The sequence below is a fragment of the Macaca mulatta genome, chromosome 3 (genome assembly GCF_049350105.2).
Source record: "Macaca mulatta isolate MMU2019108-1 chromosome 3, T2T-MMU8v2.0, whole genome shotgun sequence".
Taxonomy (NCBI): Eukaryota; Metazoa; Chordata; class Mammalia; order Primates; family Cercopithecidae; genus Macaca; species Macaca mulatta.
In genome coordinates this window covers 158,756,070-158,783,236 of record NC_133408.1, presented here as the reverse complement: position 1 = coordinate 158,783,236, position 27,167 = coordinate 158,756,070, and the positions used below count along the sequence as shown (strand labels likewise).

Genomic DNA, 27,167 nt, shown 5'->3' with positions numbered 1-27,167 from the left:
TATTCAGATTTATGTATCTGGAAAACTCCCACTGAGAAAGACAGGAATTAGGCAGACGGACAACAATACAAAGAGGGAAATGCCAAAGTGCAGAGAAGGGCATATGATTCATCATGAGGAAAAGCAGGAACATATTTTGCAAAGAGCATATATTCCAAAGAGTTCAAAAGTGCAAGGCAGCGGGCAATAGCCAAGAAGGACACGGGGAAAAGAGACCAGAGGTAAACAATAAGTACCTTTTTGTTTTTTTAATTATTATTATACTTCAAGCTCTAGGGTACATGTGCACAACATGCAGGTTTGTTACATATGTATACATTATACATGTGCCATGTTGGTGTGCTACACCCATTAACTCGTCATTTACATTAGGTGTATCTCCTAATGCTATCCCTCCTCCCTTCACCCTCCCCACAATAGGACCCGGTGTGTGATGTTCCCCTTCTTGTGTCCAAGAGATCTCATTATTCAGTTCCCACCTATGAGTGAGAACATGTGGTGTTTGGTTTTCTGTTCTTGCAATAGTTTGCTGAGAATGATGGTTTCTATCTGCATCCATGTCCCTACAAAGGACATGAACTCATCCTTTTTTATGGCTGCATAGTATTCCATGATGTATATGTGCCACATTTTCTTAACCCAGTCTGTCACGGATGGACATTTGGGTTGATTCCAAGTCTTTGCTATTGCTAATAGTGCCGCAATAAACATATATGTGCATGTGTCTTTATAGCAGCATGATTTATAATCCTTTGGGTATATACCCAGTAATGGAATGGCTTCGTCAAATGGTATTTCTAGTTCTCGATCCTTGAGGAATCGCCAGACTGTCTTCCACAATGGTTGAACTAGTTTACAGTCCCACCAACAGTGTAAAAGTGTTCCTATTTCTCCACATCCTCTCCAGCACCTGTTGTTTCCTGACTTTTTAATGATTGTCATTCTAACTGGTGTGAGATGGTATCTCATTGTGGTTTTGATTCATGTTTCTCTGATGGAGAGTGATGATGAGCATTTTTTCATGTGTCTGTTGGCTGTATGAATGTCTTCTTTTGAGAAATGTCTGTTCATATCCTTTGCCCACTTTTCGATGGGGTTGTTTGTTTTTTTCTTGTAAATTTGCTTGAGTTCTTTGTAGGTTCCGGATATTAGCCCTTTGTCAGATGAGTAGACTGCAAAAATTTCTCCTATTCTGTAGGTTGCCTGTTCATTCTGATGGTAGTTTCTTTTGCTGTGCAGAAGCTCTTTAGTTTAATTAGATCCCATTTGTCAATTTTGGCTTTTGTTGCCATTGCTTTTGGTGTTTTACACATGAAGTCCTTGCCCATGCCTGTGTCCTGAATGGTATTACTTAGGTTTTTTTTCTAGAGTTTTTATGGTTTTAGGTCTAACATTTTTAAGTCTCTAATCCATCTTGAATTAATTTTCGTACGAGGAGTAAGGAAAGGATGCAGTTTCAGCTTTCTACTTATGGCTAGCCAGTTTTCCCAGCACCATTTATTAAATAGGGAATCCTTTCCCCATTTCTTGTTTTTGTCAGGTTTGTCAAAGATCAGACGGCTGTAGATGTGTGGTATTATTTCTGAGGGCTCTGTTTTGTTCCATTGGTCTCTGTTTTGGTACCAGTACCGTGCTGTTTTGGTTACTGTAGCCTTGTAGTATAGTTTGAAGTCAGGTAGCGTGATGCCTCCAGCTTTGTTCTTTTGGCTTAGGATTGTCTTGGCAATGTGGGGTCTCTTTTGGTTCCATATGAATTTTAAAGTAGTTCTTTTTTCCAATTCTGTGAAGAAAGTCACTTGTGGCTTAATGGGGATGGCATTGAATTTATAAATTACCTTGGGCAGTATGGCCATTTTCACAATATTGATTCTTCCTATCCATGAGCATGGTATGTTCTTCCATTTGTTTGTGTCCTCTTTTATTTCACTGAGCAGTAGTTTGTAGTTCTCCTTGAAGAGGTCATTTACATCCCTTATAAGTTGGATTCCTAGGTATTTTATTCTCTTTGAAGCAATTGTGAATGGGAGTTCATTCATGATTTGGCTCTCTGTTTGTCTGTTACTGGTGTATAAGAATGCTTGTGATTTTTGCACATTGATTTTGTATCCTGAGACTTTGCTAAAGTTGCTTATCAGCTTAAGGAGATTTTGGGCTGAGACAATGGGGTTTTCTAAATATACAATCTTGTCATCTGCAAACAGGGACAATTTGACTTCTACTTTTCCTAATTGAATACCCTTTATTTCTTTATCTTGCCTGATTGCTCTAGCCAGAACTTCCAACACTATGTTGAATAGGAGTGGTGAGAGAGGGCATCCCTGTCTTGTGCCAGTTTTCAAAGGGAATGTTTCAAGTTTTTGCCCATTCAGTGTGATATCAGCTGTGGGCTTGCCATAAATAGCTCTTACCATTTTGAGATATGTTCCATCAATACCGGATTTATTGAGAGTTTTTAGCATGAAGGGCTGTTGAATTTTGTTAAAGGCCTTTTCTGCGTCTGTTAAGATAATCATGTGGTTTTTGTCTTTGGTTCTGTTTATATGCTGGATTATGTTTATTGATTTGCGAATGTTGAACCAGCCTTGCATCCCAGGGATGAAGCCCACTTGATCATGGTGGATAAGCTTTTTGGTGTGCTGTTGGATCCGGTTTGCCAGTATTTTTTTGAGGACTTTTGCATCGATGTTCATCAGAGATATTGGTCTAAAATTATCTTTTTTGTTGTGTCTCTCCCAGGCTTTGGTATCAGGATGATGTTCGTCTCATAAAATGAGTTAGGGAGGATTCCCTCTTTTTCTATTGATTGGAATAGTTTCAGAAAGAATGGTACCAGTTCCTCCTTGTACCTCTGGTAGAATTCGGCTGTGAATCCATCTGGTCCTGGACTTTTTTTGGTTCGTAGGCTATTAATTATTGCCTCAATTTCAGAGCCTGCTATTGGTCTATTCAGGGATTCAACTTCTTCCTGGTTTAGTCTGGGGAGAGTATAAGTGTCCAGGAAATTATCCATTTCTTCTAGGTTTTCTAGTTTATTTGCTTAGATGTGTTTATACTATTCTCTGATGGTAGTTTGTATATCTTTAGGGTCAGTGATATTATCCCCTTTATCATTTTTTATTGCATCTATTTGATTCTTCTCTCTTTTTTCTTTACTAGTCTCACTAGCAGTCTATCAATTTTGTTGATCATTTCAAAAAACCAGCTCCTGGATTCATTGATTTTTTGGAAGGTTTTTTGTGTCTCTATCTCCTTCAATTCTACTCTGATCTTAGTTATTTCTTGCCTTCTGCTAGCTTTTGAATGTGTTTGCTCTTGCTTCTCTAGTTTTTTTAATTGTGATATTAGGGCATCAATTTTAGATCTTTCCTGCTTTCTTTTGTGGGCATTTAGTGCTATAAGTTTCCCTCTACACACTACTTTAAATGTGTCCCAGAGATTCTGCTATGTTGTATCTTTGTTCTCATTGGTTTCAAAGAACATCTTTATTTCTGCCTTTGTTTCATACTGAAGGCAGAAATAAAGACGTTCTTTGAAACCAATGAGAACAAAGATACAACATACCAGATGGCCAAATAGGAAGAGCTCCAGCCTCCAGCTCCCAGTGTGAGCGACACAGAAGATGGGTGATTTCTGCATTTTCAACTGAGGTACTGGGTTAATCTCACTGGGACTTGTTGGACAGTCAGTGCTGGTCAGCGGATGCAGCCTGACCAGCAAGAGCTGAAGCAGGGCGAGGCATTGCCTCACCTGGGAAGTGTAAGGGGGAAGGGAATTCCTTTTCCTAGCCAAGGGAAACTGAGACACACAACACCTGAAAATTGGGTAACTCCCACCCTAATACTGCACTTTACCAAGGGTCTTAGCAAATGGCACACCAGGAGATTATATCCCACGCCTGGCCTGGAGGTTCCAACGCCCACGGAGCCTCCGTCATTGCTAGCACAGCAGTCTGACATCTAACTGCAAGGCAACAGCGAGGCTGTGGGAGGGGTGCCCGCCATTGCTGAGGCTTAAGTAGGTAAACACAGCTGCTGGGAAGCTCGAACTGGGTGGAGCCCCACCGCAGCTCAAGGAGGCCTGCCTGCCTCTGTAGACTCCACCTCTGGGGACAGGGCATATCTAAACAGAAAGCAGTGGAAACCTCTGCAGATGTAAATGTCCCTGTCTGACAGCTTTGAGGAGAGCAGTGGTTCTCCCAGCATGGAGGTTGAGATCTGAGAACAGACAGACTGCCTGCTCAAGTGGGTCCCTGACCCCTGAGTAGCCTAACTGGGAGACATCCCCCACTAGGTGCAGACCAACACCTCACACCTCACACGGTTGGGTACATCTCTGAGACGAAGCTTCCAGAGCAAGAATCACACAGCAACACTCACTGTTCAGCAATATTCTATCTTCTGCAGACTTTGCTGCTGATACCCAGGCAAACAGTGTCTGGAGTGGACCTCAAACAAACTCTTAACAGACCTGCAGCTGAGGGTCCTGACTGTTAGAAGGAAAACTAACAAACAGAAAGGACACCCACACCAAAACCCCATCAGTATGTCACCATCATCAAAGACCAAAGGCAGATAAAACCACAAAGATGGGGAAAAAGCAGTGCAGAAAAGCTGGAAATTCAAAAAATCAGAGGGCATCTCACTCTCCAAAGAAACACAGCTCATCACCAGCAATGGAACAAAGCTGGACAGAGAATGACTTTGACGAGTTGAGAGATGAAAGTTTCAGTTGATTAAACTTTTCAGAGCTAAAGGAGGAACTACGTACCCAGCACAAAGAAACTAAAAACCTTGAAAAAAAATGGATGAATGGATAACTAGAATAATCAATGCAGAGAAGACCATAAAAGAACTGATAGAGAAGAAAACCATGACACGAGAACTACGTGACAAATGCACAAGCCTCAGGAACTGACTCAATCAACTGGAAGAAAGAGTATCAGTGATTGAAGAGCAAATGAATGAAATGAAGCGAGAAGAGAAGTGTAGAGAAAAAAGAGTAAAGAGAAATGAACAAAGCCTCCAAGAAATATGGGATTATGTGAAAAGATCAAATCTACATCTGATTGGTGTGCCTCAAAGTGACGGGGAAAATGGAACCAAGTTGGACAACACTCTGCAGGATATCATCCAGGAGAACTTCCCCAACCTAGTAAGGCAGGCCAACATTTGAATTCAGGAAATACAGAGAATGCCACAAAAATACTCCTCGAGAAGAGCAACTCCAAGACACATAATTGCCAGATTCACCAAAGTTGAAATGAAGGAAAAAATGTTAAGGGCAGCCAGAGAGAAAGGTCGGGTTACCCATAAAAGGGAAGCCCATCAGACTAACAGCCGATCTCTTGGCAGAAACTCTACAAGCCAGAAGAGAGTGGGGGCCAATATTCAACATTCCTAAAGAAAAGTATTTTCAACCCAGAATTTCATATCCAGCCAAACTAAATTTCATAAGTGAAGGAGGAATAAAATCCTTTACAGACAAGCAAATGCTTAGAGATTTTGTCACCACCAGGCCTGCCCTACAAGAGATCCTGAAGGAAGTACTAAACATGGAAAGGAACAACAGTACCAGCCATTGCAAAAACATGCCACAATGTAAAGTCCATCGATACTAGGAAGAAACTGCATCAACTAACGAGCAAAATAACCAGCTAATATCATAATGACAGGATCAAGTTCACACATAACAATATTAACCTGGAATGTAAATGGACTAATTGGTCCAATTAAAAGACACAGAATGGCAAATTGGATAAAGAGTCAAAACCCATCAGTTTGCTGTATTCAGGAGCCCCATCTCACATGCAGAGACACACATAGGCTCAAAATAAAGGGATGGAGGAAGATCTACCAAGCAAATGAAGAACAAAAAAAGCAGGGGTTGCAATCCTAGTCTCTGATAAAACAGACTTAAACAATCAAAGACCAAAAGAGACAAAAAAGGGCATTACATAATGGTAAAAGGATCAATTCAACAGGAAGAGCTAACTATCCTAAATATATATGCACCCAATACAGGAGCACCCAGATTCATAAAGCAAGTCCTTAGAGACTTACGAAGAGACTTAGACTCCCATACAATAATAATGGGAGACTTCAACACTCCACTGTCAACATTAGACAGATCAACGAGACAGAAAGTTAACAAGGATATCCAGGAATAGAACTCAACTTTGCACCAAGTGGACCTAATAGACATCTACAGAACTCTCCACCCCAAATCAACAGAATATACATTCTTCTCAGCACCACATCACACTTATTCCAACATTGACCACATAGTTGGAAGTAAAGCACTCCTCAGGAAATGTAAAAGAACAGAAATTATAACAAACTGTCTTCTCAGACCACAGTGCAATCAAACTAGAACTCAGGACTAAAAAACTCAATCAGAACTGCTCAATTACATGGAAACTGAACAACCTGCTCCTGAATGACTACTGGGTACATAAGTACCTTTATAATAATATGAAAACTGTAGCAACTCTTTGGGCCAGGCCCAGGCTTTCTAAATGATTTCTGATGAAAACAGTAGCTAATCCGTGTGTGCTTCACCTGGCTCTTGCAGGTGGAAAGAGATAACTGGTAGTAACTGTCTAGAAGCAACATGCCCAACCCAGGGAAAGGAGCAGCTCCAGGCCAGCAGATTAGCCTGACAGATCTGGGAGAAGGATAAATTGGGGCCATTCCTGAGCATAATCAAAGTTGCATAATTGTCAAAGGAAAACCAATCTCATAATTTCATTCTGATTAACTATTTCATTTCTACATTCTAATTCTGTTGAAAATTTTGGCTGAAATAGTAAATTCTGTTCATTATCGCTTCATTTTACCTAAAGTGCTTTTTTGAATGCTCATTTGCCAGAGAGGAATTGTGCAGACATCCAGGATAAAACCCTTGAGTTGAAGAACACAGCATGTCAAGAAATTACTCTCTTATGTGGTGATTAATATAAATTTAAGACTTTTGGCTGAATCAGCACATTTGAAATAACACTCTGCACTTTCAAAGATGCACAACACTTCTGTTTATCATGTTTGTTCTGATATGTTGAGAAAGGAATGAGGTGCAATTGATTTTAAAAGCTAAGTTTGTCCGGAGATTTGTCAGGAACCAGCACCAAGGGAGATAACATTATGTCTTGAGATTGAAGAAGAATAAGCTCAAAGAATTGCACAAATATGTTTTTGAAATGTGTAGATTAATAAGAATCGTTTAAAAAATGGTGACAAAGTTTTCATTCAAAAGACCTCTCATAAAATGCAGTAGCAAATCTCATCATAAAGTGTGCAGAATTCTGTTGCCTTCACCATGTTGTCACCTCTAATATTACTGGGTGATGGATGAAAAAACATTCACGTTTGCTATTGATTTAGGACTCTGAGCTGTTTTCCAAGTCATTCAGCATTTTGTGATAGATTATATCTAAAGTTCCCCCAAATAGTTTATTTGTTTTATTGTCCTTTTTAGGTGACCACCTATCAGATATTTGAAGAGCTCCTACTCTAGTAAATGAGATTGAAATTGCTTGCCTCAAACAATCAATTTTATAATTTTGATTGTTGAAAATTTCTAAAAGTACTGAGTTCTTGTTGTGGATCAACCATGTCTTTTCCTGTGACTTTATGTAAGACAATTCTGTGTGTGTCATTTTCCTGTGCTCTAAAAAAGGCCACAATTTCTTGTCCCGCAAATCTTACAAATGTTCGAAGCACAAAAATGTGTCTGATTGAAAAAAAAAATCATTGAAAAACTTAAAAGCAATCTGAACATTAAACTTTTATAGTTATGAAAATTATGTTTGGTCCATGATTATTTTTTGTTATCTGGGCAGTTTTACTAATGACAGCCTGCTCTACTTTAACTTCAGCTTAGCTATGTCACTAAGCCAAAGGAACATGATCAGTACTTCATAGAAACTGTATGTGTGCTCAAATTCCTGTGATACAAAAACAGTATCAGGCAAAAACGAGATAGTCTATGAGTCAGGGGTAGAGAGTCCAAGACCATGAGAACACATCTCTTGCATTATTAGCATGACATGGAGGTGAGACTTAGAGTCAAAGGAGATCATTTTGGAGCTTTAAGATGTGACTCCCCCACTAGATTTCAGACTTGCATGGAGCTGGAAGTCCCTTTGTTTTGTCCAGTTTCTCCCATTTGGAATGGGTGTATTTACCCAATGCCTGTATTCCCATTGCATTTGGGAAGTAATTAACTTGCTTTTGATTTTACAGGCTCCTAGGTGGAAGGGACTTGCTTTCTCTGAGATGAAACTTTGGACTGTAGACTTTTGAGTTAATGCTGAAATTAGTTAAGATTTTGGAGGACTGTTGGGAAGGCATACTGTGTTTTGAAATGTGAGTACATGAGATTTGGAAGGGGCCGGGGTGAAATGATATGTTTGACTGTGTCCCCATCCAAATCTCATCTTGAATTGTAGCTCCCGTAATTCCCACATACCATGGGAGGGACCCAGTTGGTGGTAATTGAATCATGGGGGTGTGTTTTTTCCTGTAATGTTCTCATGATAGTGAATAAGTGTCATGAGATCTAATGGTTTTATAAAAGATAGTTCCCCTGCACACGCTGTCTTGCCTGCTTTCATGTCAGAGGTGCCTTTGCTCCTCCTTCACCCTCCACCATGATTGTGAGGCCTCTCCAGCCATGAGGAGCTATGAGTCTATTAAATGTCTTTCTCTTTATAAATTACCCAGTCTTGTGTATGTCTTTATTAGCAGTGTGAAAACAAACTAATACAGTAGCCTAGGCTGGAGTGCAGTGGCATGATCTCTGCTCACTGTGGCCTCTGCCTCCCAGGTTCAAGCGATTCTCATACCTCTGCCTCCTGAGTAGCTATGATTATAGACATGTGCCACCACACCCAGTTAATTTTTGTATTTTTAGTAGAGATGGGGTTTCACCATGTTGGCAAGGCCCCACCTCAGGTGATCTGCCCACCTTGGCCTCCCAAAGTGCTGGGATTACAAGTATAAGCCACTGCATCCAGGCTGAAAAAAACTTTATGGCAACAAATTATGCAACTTTGAAAAAGTGGACATATGCCTAAAAAAACACAGAAAATACCCTACTGACTCAGGAAGTATTAGAAAATCTTAAAGACTTCTAAACATAAATGAATGAAATTAACAAGTAAACATCTTTTCACAAATAAAATTTCATTCCCAGATTTCTTCACGGATAAATTCCATCAAATGTTTAAGGAATAAATACCATTATTAGATGAAGAATTGCAGATAATAGAGGAAATTATCTGATTTGGCTAATGTTGCTTTGATACTTAAGCCAGATAATGAATGCATAAAAAATCTATAGACCAATGTCTCTTATAAACCTACATGCAAAAATCCATAAGATAATATTGGGAAACTAAATTCAGTGACACATAAAATAATTTACACACCATGGCCAAAAGGAATATATCTCAGGAATAAAAAACTAGCTTTAACATTTGAAAATCGGTTAATGTATTATGCCATATTAACTGAATAAGGAATAACTACATGATTGTATCAATAAATACACAAAAATAATTTGATAAATTTTAAAATCCTTTGATAAAAATTGTCATCAAACTACTAATAGAGGAAAATACCTTTAACCTGATCAAAGGAATCTAGAAAAAATTATTTAGCTAACATCATATTTAAAAAGAAATAAAAAGCAAAGAATAAAAAAAGAAAGCTATAATTAAACAATAAAGAAGGAAAGAAAGAAGAAACAGCTTGAAAATAATTGCAATTATGCTTTAAAAGTCTGTTTCCTAGTCTATTGTGTCTCATAAGAATTTTCTTACCCTGAATAAAATAAATTATAATAATTGCATTCCTATTTATATAATAAGCAAATAATGAGGGAGTATTTAGAGTTAACAGATAACTTCTTAACAATTTTGATTACAAAATATCTGCACATAGATTTTGTGATTCAGAAAATGGGCAGAAGTGAGTTATCTTTTTGGTGTTTGTTTTGTCATTCATTCAATCATTGATTTACTCTAAAATCTTCATTCAATGACTATGACAGTTCAGCCACTATGCTACTTTGGTTAGTGTTGGTGACACAAAAGGAAATTTAGTAATTGTTCTTAACTTTGATTGTTCACAAACTATGAGGAAATAAAAGGAGAGAAGAAGGGAAGTCAAAAGAAGGAAAAGAAGCATAAGGGAATAAAAGGAAAGAAAAACATAAAAAATATTGACAACTTACTACATTCCAAGTTCTATATGCTGTACATTCACACACTTTATTTAACTTAATTTGACTTAATTCCCACTATCTTCCTATAAATTGCCTTATTTTTTTTTTTAATTTTAGACTTGTAGAAACAGTCTCAGAGAGATTATGAAATGAGCCCTTAGTTATTCAGCTGGTAAGAGACAGATGCTTCCACTCTTTGCAAGAATAAAGGCAGATTTCCCAGGCATAAAAGGTGCCCTGTAAATATAGAAAGAACCTGCCAAATACTGTGTTTATTAACACAAAGCTTGTGTAGAAGTGTTGTGGAGGTACAGAGAACAAAGCCTCTAATTCTGCATCAGGACCCAGTGGAGGGATGCTCTCTAAGAACGTAGAGAAGGATGCCCTTATCACCAGGATCAGCTGGAGCTTACCAAGAGCACAACAGAGAATTAGTCTCAACAGATACTTTTTCCATACTAAGAGGAAGTACTATGTTAGATACTGAGAAGGAAGTGGGGGAAAAGACATATATGGTTCTTGCCCTTATGGAGTTTGGAAGTCATAGTGTATCATTTTTTTAAACTTTTATTTTAATTTCAGGAATACATGTATTTTTTTTTTTTTTTACATAAGTAAACGTGTGTTATGAGGGTTTACTGTACAGATTATTTCATCATCCAGGTAATAAGCCTAGCACTCAGTTATTTTTCCTGATCCCTTCCCTCCTCCCACCTTCCACCCTCTGATAGACCCCAGTGTGTGTTATTCCTCTCTATGTGCCCATGTGTTCTCATCATTTAGCTCCCACCTATAAGTGAGAACATGTGGCATTTTATTTTCTGTTTCTGAATTAGTTTGCTAACGATAATGCCTCCTGCTCCATTTATGACCCTGAAAAGGACATAACCTTATTCTTTTTATGGCTGCATTGTATTTCATGGTGTATATGCACCACATTTTCTTTATCTAGCCTATCATTGATTGGGTCTCACTTTGTCACCTAGGTTGGAATGCAGTGGCTCAATCTCAGCTTACTACAACCACCATCTCCCAGGCTCAAGTGCTCCTCCAACCTCAGTCTCTTGAGTAGCTGAGACCATAGGCATGGGCCACCATGCCCAGCTAATTTTTCATATTTTGGTAGAGACAGAGTTTCACCATGGTGCCTAGGCTGGTCTTGAATGCCTGACCTCACATGATCTGCTCGCCTCGGCCTCCCAAAATGCTGGGATTACAGGCATGAGCTGCATAGTTTCTTTTAGTCTATAATTATGATAACTGGTACCAAAAAAAAGTGAAAAAAAATAGTTTGTGTAAGACACTCTTGAGGTATGTGGCTTTAATCCAATTTAAGGGGATTAGGAAAATTTTTGTGACAGAAACAAAACTTGCCTTAGTCTTCAGGGATTAACAAGAATTAGTCAAGGGAGAGAGGACCTGAAGTGTAAAAAGGATATTCCAGGCCAAAAGAAGAGCAAGTGGAAAGTCAGGGCAGAAACAGAGATAAAAATATAATAAACATTTAGAATGAAACCCATATCAACTCTCTCTCTCTCTCTCTCTCTCTATATATATATATATATATAACACACATAATATATAATATATAACATATATTATATATATTTTATATATATAACAGACATATTTGAACCATAATACTCTACAATAATGGGTGCTATGTAATGTGGTAGTTGCTCTAAAATCATTTCATTTCTAACACAATCCTTTGAAGAAAATATGCTATGTTAGTATTCGTGATTTCTGAGGAATTCTAATTATCTTCCACATTATGTAGGGCTCAGTATCAAATTGAAGAAACAATCTTACATATAAAGAGAGAAAATTAATTTAAAAAAAAGGTTGGGGAAAACAAGAGCAGTAGTGTTAATAGTGACAAACTAAAATTATAAATAATATTTTTCTTCTACCTAAATAATCATTGGAGATTTCGTTATTTACTAAAAAATATTCAATACTTGAGGCAAATACATATGGACGCTCATTGACTTTGCAATCTAATCTAACCTCTTAATACCTTGTTTTTGTTTTGTTTTTAATCTATTTAATGAGTGTAGGTTTTACCTACCTCAAAAAGTTATTCTATGTGAAATACAATGTTTAATTTCTGCTGCCATTTTCCTACCATAGAGCCTCATCATTCCAATCCTGGAAAACTGCAAAGACCTTCCTTTTTGATATATATTCTTTGTCCTTCTAGTTTAAACTATAATATTAGAAAACTTCCTAAATATTTATCTTAGCAACTTATTTTATATTTCAAAATCCTATATTGGATTTCCGTTGTGAGTAGAGTTATGCTTACATAGTTCTTTCTATATTTCAGTCTGTCTCTTTGTATCCAGGGAACCACTGTTCCACACCCAACCAGAGGTCTTTTTATCAGCTAAAGTTTTTCATCACACTACTGAGAACATACCATCAACATGACTGTACTCACCAAAACACTGGCCTTGTCCTTATCATCATATAAACCCTATCCATTCTTCAATATACAACTCCAGTCAACCTTTTTATAACCTTCATGACAGTTTTTGAAAACTACTACAATCCACATTAATCTATACTTTCTATGAAGGCCAAGACTATTGATTAATACATTTGATTAAATTAACTTAAATAACAGTTTCTTTTGATTTCCTGTGCTCTACCCTCAGTAAATTTTAAGCTCCTTAAAGGCAAAGTCATATCATGCTTTTCTTCTAAATCATCTGCAATTGCAACTGCTGATCATTTATCAAATCAGTAAATATTCAGAGAATTATATGAAGCAAAATAGTTTTGTGCTAGAGTAAGTTAGGAAACATGATACTATGACCTTCTCTCTGGAATGGATCATACCAGTTCTGTAGGCTCAAAGGAAGACAAGAGTCTAGCTATCATAACCAAGTCTTTTCTTTCAATGGCTAAAAGTGTTGCTTTAATTTCCTGTGTTATTAGTATTCAGAGTAAACTAATGTTCAGGATTTGTGATTTTTTAAAGAAGTACAAACCTTGATCAAAAACAGTTGAGATATTTTTAAAATATCTCCTCTATCAAGAAGGCAAACCATAAATTAAAAATATAGAAAATGTTCCATAAATTTTGCTCTTTATGACAAGCTCAAATTTTTCAAAACAGCTGAATAAAAAAGGTTGTTTTCCTCTCCAGACCTGCTGCATGCCACAGTACTATCTGTGAAAGAAGTGTCCCACAGAATTTTACTTGCCATGGCAAATGAAAGAAATTTTGCTCTTGTCATCATCTGACTTAGGGAGTTTAATCAAATACTCTGAACTAGCCTTTAGAATATCTTACATGTTTCCTTCAAAAAGAATGTGAATAGAAGTATAACAATCACTATATCGTGTCATATCATACACTATTATAGCAATTATTAAATTCTGATAAGATTACCCCCTGGCAAAGGAAAACCAATATAAATTTCAAGACGCATATATTCAGAGTCTGACTTTAAAAAACATAGAGGAAAAGCCCCATGACATTGATCTAGGTAATTAGTTTTTGAATACGACCCTAAAAACACAGAGAACAAAACCAAAAATAGACAAATAGGATTATGTCAAACACAAAACTTCTGCAAAGCAAAGGAAACAACTAACAGAGTGAAGAAATAATACATGGATTGGGGAAAAACATTTGCAAACCATATATCTAATAAGAAACTAATATCAAAAATATATAAAAATCTCAATTCAATAAAAAAATCCTGATTTTAAAATGGGCAAAGGGCCTAAACTGATATTTCTTAAAAGAAGACATATATATAGTCAACTGCTATATGATAAAATACTCAACATCACTAATCATCAGGGAAGTGCTAAATAACACAACAATGAGATACCACCTCAGACCTGTGGGAGTGATTATTATTAAAAAAAAAAAAAAAAGCAAACACCAGAATATGTCAATTATTGTCAAGAACATAGAGAAAAAGGAACCTTTACACACTGTTGATCATGTAAATTGGTACAACCATTATAGAAAACAATATGAAGTTTCCTCTAAAAAACTAAAAATAGAATTGCTATATAAACTAGCAATTCCACTTCCGGATATGTATGCAAAGGAATTCAAATCAGTATGTTACAAAGTTATTTGCCCTCCTATGTTTTTGAGATGTAATTCACAATAGGCAAGAGATGGAAGCAAACTAAGTTCTATCAATAGATGAGTGGATAAAGAAAATATGGTATACATGCACAATAGAATACTACACAGCCTTATAAAAGAAGAAAATTGATTATTTCTGGAAACACAGATGAATCTGGAGGACATTATGCTAAGTGAAATAAGCTAGACAAAGACAAGTACTGTAAAATCTCACTTGTATGTGAAATCTAAAAATGTCAAACTCATAGAAGCAGGGCATAGAATGGTTGTGACCAGAGGATGAAGGGGAAAGGTTGAAGAAAGAGGAGATGTTGGTAAAAGGGTACAAAGTTTCAGTTAGAGAGGAGGTATGTTTTAGTGACCTACTGCATAGCATGGTGACTATAGTTAATAATAATGTATTGTGTATTTCAAAGTTGGTTAAAATTTGACTTTAAATGTTCTCATCACAAAATAATAGTAAGTATGTGAGGTGGTGGACATGTTCATAAGCTTGATTTAATTATCGCACAATGTGTAAATATATCAAGACATTACATCGTGCCCCATAAATATACACAATTAATATTTGTTAATTAAAATAAAATCTATAACAGAGGTTTATTGTTGACTTTTTATTTTTCTAAAACCACAAATTGGCTTTATCTGTTACCTTATTTAATTTAATCTTTCCATGGAAACTGGTAGGTGGGCATGATTACATCAACTGATTTTTCTTTTTTTTTTTTTTTTTGAGACAGAGTCTCGCTCTGTTGCCCAGGCTGGACTACAGTGGTGCAACCTCAGCTCCCTGAAACCTCTGCCTCTCAGGTTCGAGCGATTATATTTTTAGACTATTAACTGAAATTTAGATTCGATGTGAAATTTGTCCAAACTCATGATATTGGAAAAAAGACTCAAACACAGATCCTCTGCCCCAAGTATATTCTTTTTATTATACCAGTTGATAACAAACAATTATTATTACAATTACATCATTTCATATACTTATTATAAATTAATAACATCCAGTATCATATTTAATCTTACTAACTACACACATTTCTTAAACTTACGGAATTCAATATACTGTATTTGAAACAAACATGAGCTGGGAAGTGTTTCTTCTTTGACACACCTGATTTTCATTAAAATCTTCCCCAAAGTGTGTTGGTTACAAAAACACTTAATCGTAACCGGACACACATATTTGGTATTTTTATTATAGTATTTCTTTTCTTTTATGGTGGCAGAACTTTCATTAGCATTCCCTATAGCTCACAAATATATAATCTAAAAATATCAGAACTTTGTCAGTAGAAGTATTTAAAGGAATTTTGGGATCTCTAATATTTTTTAAAAATTGGACTACAAAACATACATACATTTCTTTATTTTACAAACTGAAATTCTAATGGCTTGTATATAGACTAGTAAGAAAAAGAGACGTGATTTGTTTCAGCATGGAAATTATACACTACTCTCTTATGATTAATGTTGACTTGTCTCCTTGGTGATTTTGAACTATTTTTTATGAGTTTGGTTTTAAAACTGAGATCACAACCTTTGTAGGGCTAAATCCTCCAACACTGTCCATTATAAGTAAAGTCCAAATCACATGCGTTTTTGTACTTGAATGTTCTACAAAAACACTCAGAATTTTATTATGCTTTCATTTCTTATAAGAATCAGCAGATGTACTGATGCTATGGGAGGGAATTTTAGGTTCATCTGCACCAAGGATTCATATCACGACTTACAAATTAAGACTAGAACACAGTGGAAACAACAAGTTTATGAGTTTGGGTGCAAAAATAGATAAGACGTGCAAAACTATGTGATTCTGTTTTGAAGGAGCAAATGGTAGGAAGATGTAACCATTTCAGAAGTATAGTGAATTTAATGGTGCCCCCCCCAAAAAAATTTTTCTTTGGAAACTGCGAACATGATCTTACTTGGTAAAAAGGGCTTAAAGGATGTAATTAAATTAATAATCTTAATATTCCATTAGCCACTCTTCATTATTTATGCTTACATGGGAAACAAGTACATTTTAAGGTAATAACCATACTAATAAATATTGTATGTATTATCATAAATAATAATTCTGCTATACTGCAATAGACTGAAAGTGTGTGTCCGCCAACCCTAATCCCAATGTGATAGTATTTGAAAGTGGAGCCTTTGGGAGGTAATTAGGTAATGAGAGTGGAGCCCTCCTTGATAGAATTAGTGCTCTTCTAAGAAGAGGCCAGAGACCTAATGAGCTCTCTTTCTGCCATGAGATGATACAATGGGAAGTCATCAGTCAGCAACCTAGAAATGGCCCCCCATCAACCAACCATACAAGGACTCTGATATCACACTTACAGACTCCAGAACTGTGAGAAATAAATTCCTATTGTTTATAAGCCACCCTGTCTATGCCATTTTGTTATAGGAGACTGAACTAAGACCTTCCCTGATCTCATTTAATGCTCACGGTAACTGACAAGCCAATATGGTTATCACTTCTTCACAACAGAGGAAATTGAGGAAAAGATATAATGACTGACTAAGGCCATACAACTGGAAAAGGTAAAAAAATCAGGATTTGAATGTTGGTGTATGTTTTTCCGTGGTCTGGGCTATTAACTATTTCACACTGCTGCTTGTAGAAATAACATATAATTAAAGACTAACTACCAATTCCCAATAAGTAATACATTTTACTAATCTGTCCATTTATCAGTTGATATCCAGAATTCCACAAACATCACAAGTGATGAGTACTTTTAAATATAGCAGGATAAACCTGGTTTGATCTAAATTATAAATTATTAGCCAAATGGAACATAACTGAAATTTAATAAGACACTTTGGACTTGATGTTCAGTATACCCATTAGTTATTATTACACAGATCATATGGAGTGTATATATTTTCAAAACAGCAAAGGTATTTCTTTGATGATTTTCAATAGATTTTTATGAAACATTTTATTGTGCTAAATAAATGAAGCACTCTCTCTGTGGTCTTTCTTTTTGCATATACATATTCTTTTCTTTATGATTTTGAGTTTTTGCAAAAATGGCATACAAACAGATGGTGGGTTTTGAAACTTTTGCCTCATGCAGTAAATGTACCTTTGTCCAGATGGACATCAGGCTTCAGTGCCAATATTGTACCTTTAACATATGGACAAGAACATTTATGGCAGAACACATTATGTTCAGCTTTGTACTTCAGCACAGATAATGTTTGATTAATTGTTATCCATCATTAGTTTCTGTGGTCAGGGAATCAGGGAGCAAAAGATGGTTAAATAAAATATCAGAAACACTATCTTCAAGTCATTTAACTATGTGAATTTAGCAAAATCTTTCTTACCACATTATAAATTTCAGTTCTATGAATGTGGTTTTTAAAAGTTTTATTTATATAAAAGTTATATAGGCTGGGCACAGTGGCTCACGCCTGCAATCCCAGCACTTTTGGAGGCCAAGGCAGGCAGACCACGAGGTCAAGAGATCGAGACCATCCTGGCCAACATTGTGAAACCCTATCTCTACTAAAAATATAAAAATTAGCTGGGCTTGGTCGCGTGCACCTTTAATTCTAGCTACTTGGGAGGTTGAGTCAGGAGAATGGCTTGGACCTGAAAGGAGTTTGCAGTAAGCTGAGATGGCACCACTGCACTCCAGCATGGCAACAGAGTGAGACTTCGTCTCAAAAAAAAAAAAAAAAAAAAAGTAATATATATTTTTTTAAAGTTAAAGTTATATATATATATAGTTTACCAATTAGAAGTCAACCTTTTTAGAGAGATCCACAAGTTTTGCCAGGTAATATCATCATATAACCACCATCAAAATAAAGATACAGAACATTTCCATTACCCAAAATAGTTTGCTTATGTCATTTGTTAATATAGTGAATTACATTATTTTTTTTCAAATTTTAGACCAATGTGCTTTTGGGGGATAAATCACACCTGGTCTTGAGATATTGGACTTTCTCTATAGCGCTGTGCTGAATTTAATTTACTGAAATATTTAGAATTTCTGCATCTATGGTCATACAGGGATTACTCTGTAGTAGCCTTTTTATGCAATGTCTTTGTCTTATTTCAGGATCAGCCAATGAGGCCTCATAGAATAAATTGAAGAATGTCACATAACTTTTTAATTTGTGGCAAAGGTTCATGGGAAAATGGCATTTTCTCCCTTAAAAACATTTGTAGTATTCACCAGAAAAAAGTTTCTGATTATATGTACTATGTCTTTAAGAAATAAAAGACTATTTGAATTATCTATTTATGTGTTGGCTTTGACAATTTGTTTCTTTTGTGAAAGGAAATTAGATGTGGGGACCCCAAACTTATTTAGCCAAAGGGAAAAGTCAAGCTGGGAACTGAGTCATGCAAACCTGCCTCCACCATTTGGTTCCTAAATAAAATGGTTAGGAGATTAAAAGCTAACCACCTTCCCCATTTTTTTGCCAACAAAGAAATTCCCAGTGAGCTGTTAAAACTTAGCTGTTAAAACTTCTCCATGACAAGGCTAATTGATAGTTTATCTTTACAGGTGCAGTAACCCAGCCTGCCAGATACAAATGCATATCATATTGTTCCCCTACCCCATTTTGTCTGTATTATCTTATGTAAAATGCAGATTCCCCACATTTTTCCTTTGCTCCTTTTGTTTGAGTGAAAACTGTGGGCTTCTCAATATCCCGCCATTTCCCTTTTAAATTTGGAGTCCTCAAAATCATCTTCAGAAAAAGGCATAGACCCATCTCCTGGACAAGTCCTTAACTTTGGCAAATAAATCTCCAAAAATGATTGAGACTTGTCTTGTCATTTTCTTTGACTGATACTTTCAAAGAATTTGGCTATTTCATCAAAGTTGTAAAATTTATTGGTATGATGATATTATAACATTACGCATTATCCTTTCAATAGTTGTAAAATTTATACTGATGTCATCTCTCTCAATACTGATATTGATATTTTGTGTTTTCTCTTTCCCACCAAACCGTAATCAGTCTGACTGGAGGTTTTTCAATTTTGTTGATCTAAAAGAACTAGCTTTGGTTTAATTGATTATATATACATCTATATGTAAGAAGATATACAGAATATTTGTTAACTTTCATTGGTTTCTGATTTGTCTATGTTATTGTCTTTCTTCTACACACTTGGCTTTAATGTCTTCTCTGTTTCCTAGATTTTAAGGTGTAAATTGAAGTTAATAATTTGAGATCTTTTTTATTTTTTTATATATACATTTAGAACAAGATATTTCTCTTTAAATACTGCTCAAGAAGAATCCTAAACATTTTGATATGTTTATTTCATTTTAATTTAGTTTTCAAATACTTTCAAATTTCCACTTCCACATTTTTTGACACTAAGGATTCCTATGATACCAAATGGATACATACATCTAATAATTAGAAATTAAATAGCACAATGACCAGATCTTTAAAACTACGTAACACAGTTTTTATTTTATTTTATTTTTTATTTTTATTTATTTTTTTGAGACGGAGTCTCGCTCTGTCTCCCAGGCTGGAGTGCAGTGGCGCGATCTCAGCTCGCTGCAAGCTCCGCCTCCCGTGTTCACGCCATTCTCCTGCCTCAGCCTCCAGAGTAGCTGGGACTACAGGCGCCCGCCACCCCGCCCGGCTAATTTTTTGTATTTTTAGTAGAGACGGGGTTTCACTGTGTTAGCCAGGATGGTCTTGATCTCCTGACCTCGTTATCCTCCTGCCTCAGCCTCCCAAAGTGCTGGGATGATAGGCGTGAGCCACCGCGTCCGGCCTGTAACACAGTTTTTAAATTTCCAGCAATTACTATATGAAATTTCAATACCCATCTCTCAATAAGTAACAGAACAATTAGACAGAAAATTATTAAGAATAGCGAAGATTTGAACAACAGTGTCAATCAATTTGACCCCATTGACATTTATAGAATATGACACTAATCATCAGCTAAATACATGTTTTCCAGTGCTAAATAGCACTGAAAATTTAAATTTTCTATTTAGTTTCCTAGATTGTGGATTGTTTCAGAGATTATTCTGTTGATTTCTAATTAAATCTCATTTTGCTCAAAGAACATACCATATTTGGCTGAAAATCTGTTAAATTAATTGATAAATATTGTATTGCCCAGAATATAGTCTATTTGTGCAATGAACAAAATGTTTAGCTGTCACAGGATGGTGTGTTCAATATATGTCAATTGGGGCCAAGTGCGGTGGCTCGCGCCTGTAATCCCAGCACTTTGGGAGGATGAGGCAGGTGAATCACCTGAGGTCAAGAGTTTGAGACTAGCCTGGCCAAAATGGTGAAACCCCATCTCTACTAAAAATACTAAAATACAAAAATTAGCAGGGTATGGTGGTGGGCACCTGTAATCCTAGCTACACAAGAGGCAGAAGCAGGGGAATTGCTTGAACCCAGGAGATGGAGTTGTAGTGAGCCGAGATCATGCAATTGCACTCCAGCCTGGCGACAAGAGTGAAACTCCATCAAAAAAAAAAAGTCAATTGGGTCAAATTGGTTGATAGTGTTGTTCAAATCTTCTGTGTTCTCACTTTACGTCTACTTGTTCTATTAATAATTGATAGAAATGTGTTATAATTTCAAATAAAATTGGTGCTTTTAAATTTCTTACCGAATTTCAATTAGTTTTTGCTTCATGTTCCTGGATCTATTACTAGGTGCAAAAATTTTAGGGTCATTATGCATTCTTGATGAATTACTCACTTTCTCATCATGAAATTTGTTTCTTCAGCCTAGCAGTATTTTTTTTTTCTGAAATGCACTTTGCCTAATATTTAAAAAACCGCGTCAACTCACTTTTCATAGTGGTTGAGTCTTAATTTTTAGTACAATCTGACAATCTCTGACAATTTAGTAAATGTTTATAGATTATTTATACTTAATTTGATTATAGATATGGTTAAGTTTAAATCTATCATCAGGATACTTGTTTTATATTTATACTTCTCTTTATTTCATTTTTTTTCTCTTTTTCTGTCATCTGAATTAATTGAATTTTGTGTTGCATTTTATTTCATTTCTTGCCATATTAGTTATAATTCATTGTTTTATTAATTTTGATGTTACCTTAAGATTTAGAGTATATATTTTTAATTTGTCAGGCCACTTTCATGATGTTCACATATAGTTGAAGAAAAATAAAATAGTATACTTCTACTTCTCTGCCAAATTTGTGCTATTGTTGTGCTTTTTATCATTAGATACGTTTGAAGCATCCTATTATACTGTTAATATTTTTTATTTAAGCAGTAACTTATGCTTTCAAGAGATGTAAATAAGAATAATTATGATTTTTACTTATGTAGTTTCCATTTCCAGTGGTGATCTTTTTGAAAATTAAATGCATACAGCCTTATAGTGTTAATTTTTTTCTGCCCAAAAACTTTTTAAAACCTTTCTTGAATTATGGCTGTTGGAGATACATTCTTTATGATTTTATACCTCTAAAAAATTGTATTTACCCTTTGTTTTTGAAATGTATGTTTACTGGTCATAGTATGCTAAAATGATAGTTTATTTTTTCTTTACTACTTATAAAATGTTTCTCCATTGTCTTCACACTTGCAGTGGTTTCAATGAGACATTTACCTTTATTGTTGTTTCTGTTCTTCTGTATCTAACACTGTCTACTCTGACTGTTTTTAAACTTTTTCAATTTGATTATTGCATGATTTGATATGATTATCTTTTTCTTACATTTTGGGGTTCATTGAACTTTTTGGTTCTTAGGCTTATAATTTTAATCTAATTTCTAAGATCTTTGGCAGAGATTTCTTCAAAATATATACTTTTTTGTTTCCTCTTTCTTCTCTCCTTCAGGGACTGTGATTACATGTATATTAAAAAACTTGAAATTTTTCTACATCTCACTGATACTATACTCATTGTTTTTATTACTGTTTTATCTCTTTTTTCATTTTTGGTATTTTCTATTGCTATGATATCCAGTTTACTAACTTTTCTTCTGTAATATCTGATTAGTCATTAATTTTGTCCACTGTATTTTTATATTCAAACTTAGAGTTTTTATCACCAGAGCTTCAGTTTGCATCATTTTATGTCCTTATGTCTCTATGTTTTGAATACAGTTATTATAACTAATTTAATTTTCTTGTATGGTAATTATGATACCTACGTTAGTTCTGGATTAGTTTTAATCATATAGTTGTAGGTCATATTTTCCTGCATTATTGAAGATCTGTAGTTTTTTTGCTGGATTCCTATTTATTTTACTAGCATCACAGCATGTTTGTGTTTTCATAAATATTATTGAACTTTGCTCTGTGATGTAGTTAAGTTAATTAAAAACAGTTTAATCCTTTTAAATGACTTGCAATTTGCTAGTTCTGAGTTGAGCCCAAAAGCTTGGGGATAATCATTCTCTACTGAGTTAAAATTTCTCTATAAATTCTATCTAGTGCTCCACAAATCTTGAGATTTTACAGTTGACTTGTGGAACAGGCACTATTCCAGCTTAGTTTGAATACCTGGCACTATTATCTTTAGTTCTATCACATAGTTCTCTCTTACCCAAATGATTTATTCACACACGTGTGTTCATTAGCACTCAGGCAAATACTCAAGGGCTAATCTTTACACAAATATACAGGTCTCTATCTATCTAATCTAGTGCTGCATCCTGCATACTCTAGATTACTAGGTTTTCCTAGAATCTCATTTTAATCTCCTGGACTAACGGAATGCATTGGAGTCTACCTGGGTTCTGTCCTCTCACACCACATACCAGGGCCATTTTTATAGCAATCCATTAGAGCTATTATAGGCTTCACCTTATTTGTTTTCTCTATATGTTTCTGAGATTACTGTCATTTCTGTCTTATTTCCTCAAATTGACCATGTTATTTTTTGTAGAATAAACAAACAAACAAAAAAGCTATTGATGTCTAATAAATTTTATGCAGAATATAGGCACAGAAACACTCACAAATGATTTAAATCAGAAAAACCAAAAACGACTGAAGTCACTGTTTCAAGTTACTGGAAATCTCCTATAACTACATGTGTATTTTTGGGGCAATTAAGATTTTCTGTAAGAAGGGAACAAATTATTCACCATGGGTTTCAACTTCCTTTTTTCAAAGGGATATATAGAAAAGCTTGTTGTTTATAGGTACCTGTTTTTTATTGAGAAAAAACTTCACATTTATCATGGCATTTTTAAGTTTAGAGATATGTATTTGTTTATAATCTGAAAGATTTTTCAAATGTTCTATAAGAGAGATATTTTGTTTCTAGTTAAATATCAAAGTTCCATCCAGACCATCTCTGCTAAAAAGATGTCACATTGACTATAGAAAGAGCAAAGCCTGTATCAATTATGATAACCCATCCTCTTAAGGCTTATGGTATGTGGCAGAATGATTATACTTTAGGTTACTCTAATTTAGATTATTTGAATGTACATGTTATTTGATATTTTTAAAAAATTATTAGCAATAGAGCTATTGCAAAAGAGTTTTGAAGAGCATTATCTCAATAACATAACTCAAATGAAAACATTTTACATTCGAAATAGTAATAAATGTTTAGTCAATGATCATGGAATATTGAGACTTAAATTCTTAAAATTTGATTTTAAAATTTGCTTTTGATTGCGTTGATTTATCATTTAACAAAGTATTCTAACTTCCTTTAGCAAGTTTTCTTATAAGTTATACATTAAGAAGTAATCTACTGAATGGAACAATGAGTGATATAATAGATTTGGAAGAAAATTAAGGAGGTGAACAGGAAGACTGCAGCCAAAGGAAGTATGACACGTTCATAAAATAACCTAAACCATAATTTTGTAGCCAAGTCTGACATCATCATAATCAGTGTTTATGTGGATTATTATGCATTCTACATCCTATAACATACTTTGGCTCAGTAGATGCTAAATTATTTTCAGCAATGTATTGGTGTTAATGGTTGTATCCTTGCACCATTTTGCTACACGAATAGCTATTCCCTGATTTTGTTAAGGCAGAAAATTGCCCATTCCAAAGGAATAAACCATACATCAAGACATGGTACTCCAGCAGCCAATTTCAGTAATTATTTAAAATAAGGACATTATATAAGGCACAGGACAATATGACATACAAGAATGCTGTAGGCTTCTGGGAAAGTCATTTCATTTATGATAAGGAATAGAAATATGTGACGTGAAGGCTCTCTTGCTAACAATTCTTTTCTTCCTCTGAAGACCGATGTTTTAAGGAGGTATGGTGTTTTATGCCGAAGCAGCCATAGTGTAACCATAAGGGGATAGTCAACCAAAGAACTGAAAATGGCAGACGGGCAAGGCTAAAGGATTCTGGATCCTTGATAACACTGATAATCATAAGGCCCACCTCTAAACTCTTTCTTAAAGCACATTATCATGAGTATTCTTATTAATTCAGGCTACAGACCTTTGGATTTTTCTCCTAAATAATAAAATTATATGTAATTTTTATATTTTGAAAACTAGCAATGCCTGTGTGTTAAAGAAGGAAAGTAAGCATATACCAGAGTAGGTGATTAATTAGAATGTCTTATTCCCTCTACTTTCTATAGAAAATAATTTTGACTTCTCTTTCCTTTTACTCTTGGTGCTCAACAGATTCTGTGGATTTTTTTTTCTAAAACTGACTAATAGTAAATAATTTATTTCTTAAATTTAAGGATAACAAAACCATTTCAGTTGAGTTGCTGATTGATTAGGCTCAGATTAGGATCCATGAATCTGTATTTTAAGAAACTTTCAAACAGAAATGTTCGTAACAGAAACTTGAGAGATATGAGTCTATTATAAAGCAACACCTCCTTATCTGTAGGATCTCAGATTAATGTGCGTTCCTTAAGAGCTGGGTACTAAGCTCCATTCCCTTGGGAGTATAGACAAAGGTTTTTTAGCCAACAATAATATTTTGAAAAGCCTGAAGAACTATGTGATTTTAAGTAGATTACTCAAATCTGTGCAAGATGCAGACACGTGGTGACAGCTATGGACAGAAAGCTATTAGCTTCCTATAGCTGTCTGGGCTGGTAAATCTGATTTATCCTCTATCAGTGAAAAGGAGGAGAGAAAGTTCTGAAGTTTTCAGATGTTGGTTTTCTCTCTAACTTTGCCATCTATGAAACTGTCAGGCTTAATAAAAATGATGTATGTTTATTATTGTAATCAAATATAACAAATTTCAAAATAAAAGTGTGTTATTATAAGTCTTGCATATTGCATGGAATGCATTTGTGTACTTAAAAAAAAAGTAATATAGAATCAACTTGGGTCCAGCATTACACAGAGTAAGCAAATTGGCCTTTATAAAATGCACGTTTATATGAATGCACTGTCCTCTATCCAAAACTCATGGAGTCCAGTGAGTTCAAAACCCCAAATTTAGAATTTGGACCATGTAATCTATATTATATAATATCTCCATCTGTAGCTGGAACATCAGTGAGTAATTACATATACAAGTGTTGCTGAAGTGAAATATACAATTATTTAAAGTAAATGGGAAAATTACCCTATAAATATTTTCATGTCACTTTAAATCATGTTCTCTTGGTTTTCTTTCCCCAAAATAAGTTATATGTCATTTACTTCCTTTCTAGAGCCTTTTGGACATTGGGGTTTTTCATAAGGGGTTATGGACCTGTATCTGTGTCAATCAGGACTCTGTTAAAAAACCTACTAACAATATATATTTGTACTGGTTACTTAATGTACTCTACCTATTTTATCAAAAGAAAATAAGACAGTGATCAGATTAATAAAATATAGATCCATCTATATAAAAATGTATGGCATATATTAGTAGAGGAAGACAAAAAAACATAATTAAGGATTAGCACATATTAATGGAAAAGGGATGGAGCTCGATTCTGAGAAAGGGAAACCTGAGCCAACGTTTCTGAACACCTTGCTTTATCAGGATATCCTAGTTAAATTCCTCGGGAAACCAATGCTATCCTATTGGAGCCAACCCTCGGATCTTGTGAGATAGCATTAATAAAATTGTTATCCTGAGAATTCCTGAAAAAGTTCCAGGTATAATAATGTCTACTTGCCGCCAATTAAAGCTTAGTTGCTTAATACAGTGGCCCCCAACCTTTTTAGCACCAGGGACCAGTTTTATAGAAGACAAATTTTTCACACATGGGGAGCAGGAAGGATGATTTCTGGATGATTTAAGTGCATTAAATTTATTGTACACTTTATTTCTATTCTTATTACATTGTTATGTATAATGAAATAATTATACAACTCCCCATAATGTAGAATCAGTGGGAGCCCTGAACTTGTTTTCCTGCAACTAGATGGTCCCTTCTAGGGGTGATGGGAGACAGCAAGAGATCATCAGGCATTCAATTCTTATAAGGAACATGCAACCAAATCCTTCTGACACACAATTCACAATAGGGTTCACGGTCCAATGAGACTCTAACGCCATAGCCAATCTGATTGAAGGCAGAGCTCAGGCAGTAATGCGAGCGATGGGGAGTGGCTGTAAATACACATGAAGCTTTGCTAATTCACCCACTGCTCACCTCTTTCTGTGCAGCCCAGTTTCTAGGTTTCTAACAGGCCATGGACCAGTACCCGGGGTTGGGGACCCCTGGCTTAGCATGTTATTCTTTGTTTTGCAGATTCTGAGAGAATACCACAAAATCCACATTTTCAAGGGTATGTGATGTAGGGGGATGAAGGTGGGATCACAATTTATCTCTAGGAATAGGGAAAAGAGAACCCTCTAGCCACGTAATGCAAGTAGTTCTGAAAGAGGCTTGCTCTTCTCGTTCATGA

At 35.3% G+C, this 27,167-nt stretch overlaps 1 long non-coding RNA gene across 6 annotated transcripts in view; it reads right to left on the bottom strand.

Moving 5' to 3' along the window:
* Positions 1–27,167, bottom strand: part of LOC106997627 (uncharacterized) — a 277,093-nt gene that overhangs the window by 147,598 nt on the left and 102,328 nt on the right. The window contains exon 4 of one of the 6 annotated variants that reach the window (XR_013415934.1): positions 19,220–20,123. The exons of the other annotated variants lie outside the window; for them this stretch is intronic. This is a non-coding gene — a long non-coding RNA (uncharacterized LOC106997627). Of the gene's footprint in view, positions 1–19,219; positions 20,124–27,167 lie in introns of those variants that run through there. 6 annotated transcript variants of the gene reach the window in all.